At 49.6% G+C, this 4167-nt stretch overlaps 1 pseudogene; it reads right to left on the minus strand.

The window, feature by feature from the left end:
* Positions 1-1226: 1226 nt before the first annotated feature.
* On the minus strand, positions 1227-3853 carry LOC120654877 (annotated as a pseudogene).
* Positions 3854-4167: the final 314 nt, after the last annotated feature.

Genomic DNA, 4167 nt, shown 5'->3' on the forward strand with positions numbered 1-4167 from the left:
AAATAACCTTGATAGGAGAATTTGGAATTGGAACAAAAACTGCAACTTTTGTAGTACTGCAAAATTTATTAATTAATCACCTTTTCCTCGGCGTGTTGTACATAGGATAATATTTGGTATTTCTCCACCTACAAGCATAAACGAATTGTTTAATCAATGAGCTAAATAGGGGGCATAAACCAATGTGCAATAATGCAATATGGATGAGCAGAAATAAGGTGGTTTCTTGACAAATGTCGATATTTTTGGCAATATTATTCAGGGGGACATGCTAGCTCCTGTTTTAGACCAAGTTGTAGCGAAGTGGTAGCGACTAGAAGCTCTTGATTTTGGCATGTCATTCCTTGGCAATGGCAGCACCGCATTTCTTTACTTTTAAATGGATGGTTGTTTAATCTACGAATTGGTTTTTGAGTCGGTTTCATTTTGATAAAAATTCTGCACGCAGCTTCATCTTGCAGGAGGCAAAGGACCATGCGCGGATGCTACCTGGGTGGCAAATGGTCAAGGTAAAAAGAGAGTGTAACTCAGTTGCAAATGAATTAGCTCATTTAGCTCATTTATGTGGTAATTTTCAAGTTTTCTCAGCAAACATGAAGGTTTCTTTGAACATTCCACTACTATGGAACATGCTTTTCATCCTCACATTTATCCCAGTTGTCGTTGGACTCAAGACCAATGGAGACTTTTATCCTTGGTCCAACGGCTAGCCGGGCACATGGGGAGTGCAAGAGGCTTTTGTCCTGGTTGGAGCCACCAACCGGGACCAAAGACCCTTCTTTGGTCTCGGTTGGTAGCTCCAATCGGGACAAAAGACCAGACTCTTTAGTCCCGGTTGGTGGTACCAACCGGACCAAAGGGCTCTCTACGGTTTAGTACAAAGAAAAGTAATCCCATAAAGAGTCACATGCGCTGTGTAGTGGGATGGTAAGAAAGCTGTGTGAGACAAGAGCTCTTGGGTTCGATTCCCTACAACCGGGACTAAAGGGGGTTGTCAACCGGAATAACATCCACTTTCTTTAGTAGTGTTCCCTTATGAAGATATAATAGATATAATAAGATACACACAACATATTATGATAAGAGATTTTTTTTACAATGATTGAAAAAAATAATAGCTGTCCATTTGACAGAATCGTACGACGGTCAAGGTAGAAAGTACCTAGACTAAAGTACCTGGTGGTACAAAATGTGCGACGAAGTACAAAAAAGGGACCGAACACTAATTTAAATTAATTTTTGTAAATACCTTTCATTAATTAATGACTAGAAAATTTTCAAGGTAAAAGTACATGAAAGTACTCATTGGTACTTTACGATCATTGTAACAAAGCTCCCATGATAATTATATTCTAGCAGCACAACTGCGTGCTTCTTAGTATAAGTTTTCTCAGACGCCTGATACAACGCCTGATACAACTTTGGTTTCAACAAAAATCATATGGCGTTGGATTGCAGTCCACAACCTATCAGTAGACGTAGCAATGGAATAATTCAAATTGCATGCAAATCATAGCTGGGCAGTTACTATGACGCCCTTTTTTTGATAAGTACTATAACGCCCTGGAAGAAGCTATTGTGCTGATAGGAGGGGCACGCGAACAATGGGATGCAGAAGCAAGCTGTTCTTCCTTCGAACAGTGATGCCAATGTCCTCACTCATATCCAGCTCACTCGGCTTCAGCCCGTCAGTGAGCTCCCAGTCGAAGTGGTAGAGCAAGGCAGCAAGTGCAAGCTCTATATTCGACTGCGCAAACATCATTCCTGGGCATATCCTTCGCCCCGCACCGAACGGTATGAACTCAAAGTCCATGCCCTTGAAGTCGATTGTGCCGGACTCAAACCGCTCCGGCTCGAACTCCTCCGGATCATCCCAGTACCTGGGATCCCTGCCGATGGCCCACGCGTTCACGAACACCGTGGTGCCCTTGGGCACGTCGTAGCCAAGAACCTTGCATGACTCTCTAGCCTCCCTTGGCAGCAGCAACGGCGCCGGCGGATGCAGTCTCAGTGTTTCCTTGATGATCAGCTTCAGGTACTTCATCTGTGCCAGGTCATCTTCAGTCACTCTCGGCTTCCCGTTGAGAGTGCCACGCAGCTCGGCTTGGGCTTTCTTCATCACATCCGGCCATCCGGGTGCCTCACAAGCTCCGACATTGCCCACTCCAAGGTTGTTGCTGATGTCTCACTTCCAGCGCTAAACAGGTCCTAATCAGCAAAGTTTCAGGAAGCCATTCATATAATCAGGAAACATGCATGGTAAATAAAATGGAAAGAAACAGCACAATATGAATAATTCTTGTATGCACTTACAAGGATAACGGCTTTGATGATTCCCATGGTGAGAGGCACATCGAGGCCACCTTCCTTTTGTACTCTCATGGGGTGTTTAGAAACAGGGACTTCAAAAAAATCTTAGTGACTTTTTAGTATTTAGAAATATTAAATAAATATTAATTATAAAACTAACTGCAGAACCCTGGGGCTAAACTGCGAGACGAATCTAATGAGATATCTTAATCTATGATTAGCGAATGATTACTGTAGCATCACTGTAGCAAATTATGAATTAATTAGGCTCATTAGATTCGTCTCGCGAAAAAGCACTCAGCTGTCAAAAAACATTTATAAACAGATTTTATTTAATACTATAAAATAGTAAAATTTCTTTTGATGTGATAGGGACTTTTGGAAAAAGTCTTGTAGCCAAACAAGGCCTCAGGAGCACGTCCACCAGGTCCTCGTCCTCCTCTCGTCCAGGTCAGTGCCGTTCGCCGCCGCCACGGCTCTCCGCTCCTCGTGCTGCTTGATGGCGCATTCCATGAGCTCAAAGTTCTTCCGGTGATTGGCGTGAGCTCGCCGTGCCGTCCCGCTGAGGAAGCTCACGAGCGGCGACGACGGGAACAGGTCGCCGAGGCTGAACCCGGAGACGAGCTTGATGCCCTCCTGGAGCGACGCCAGGAACTCGTCCCGCCTGCTGAACCTGTCCCCGATCATGGCCCGCACCGCCGAGTCAGCGAGCAGCACGGCGATCCGGCGGCTGACGTTCGGGGCGGCCGCCACGGCGGCGACGAGGCGCGCGACCTCGTCCTCCCGGACGCGGCGGAACGACTGGACGCGGTGGGCGCTGAGGAGCTCCAGGATGCAGATCTTCCGGAGCTGGCGCCACAGGTCGCCGTAGGGCGAGAACGCCAGGCCCTGCCCGTCCTCCATCATGATCCGCATGGTGGGGCTCCACGGCCGCGTCGCGAACGTGACGTCGTGCGCCCGCATGACCTCGCACGCGGCGTCCCGGGAGGTGACCACCACGACGGGGACCTCGCCGAGCTTGAGGTACATGAGCGGCGCGTCCATCCGGCGCGCGAGGTCCGCGAACGCGCGGTGCACGAGCGGCCTGCCCACGAGGTGGTGCAGGCTGCCGATGACCGGAAGCCGCCACGGGCCCGGAGGCAGCCTGACCCTGACCCTGACGCCGCCGTCGCCGTCGCCGTCGTGCTTCCTGAGCTGCCGGAGGAGCACGAGAGGCAGGAGGAGCAGAGCCAGGAGGAGGCACAGGTGGTAGAACGCCGGTTGCTCCATGGAAGTATGGAACTGGCTGGCTACCTTCTGCAGGCTTCTTGGAGGAGGCAGGATAAAGAGGTCTGATCGGACGACGCAAGCGTACTAGCGTACTGCAGCTGCGAGTGCCAACGGATAAAACTTTTCTGTTTCCAACATTTCCCGAATCCATTTCCTCTGCAACTTTGTAGTGGCCGGCAACTCGGCGTTGCCGTCCCCACGAGATGCCTCTTTGGCGTTTCAGCCGCGTCGTGGAGTGGCTACTACTTGGTTGATGAAAAGAAAACACCGCACCTTTCACTGAAACCGCTCTACTCTCGAGAATTTTTTTAATGGAGATTGGACTCGAGCTGTTAAGGCCTCCTGACATCGCTGATATTTAAGCGAAATGCACATGTGGAAGAGAGAAGGTAGGTGAGAGAAAAAACGAGCGGTTCGCGAGTCAGCAGCTGCGAGCGGGCGGATGCGTGCGTGTGGGGCCGCTACCCCGGCATCCGCGTTCCTCGTTCGCTGCCCGTTTCTACAGATCCATGCGCAGCATTAAATTATCGTGGGGCCCGCCACTAGATGGAGCGGGAGACGAGCAAGTATTACAAGGAGTGAGAAGCC

Source organism: Panicum virgatum, chromosome 1N (assembly GCF_016808335.1).
Source record: "Panicum virgatum strain AP13 chromosome 1N, P.virgatum_v5, whole genome shotgun sequence".
Lineage (NCBI taxonomy): Eukaryota > Viridiplantae > Streptophyta > Magnoliopsida > Poales > Poaceae > Panicum > Panicum virgatum.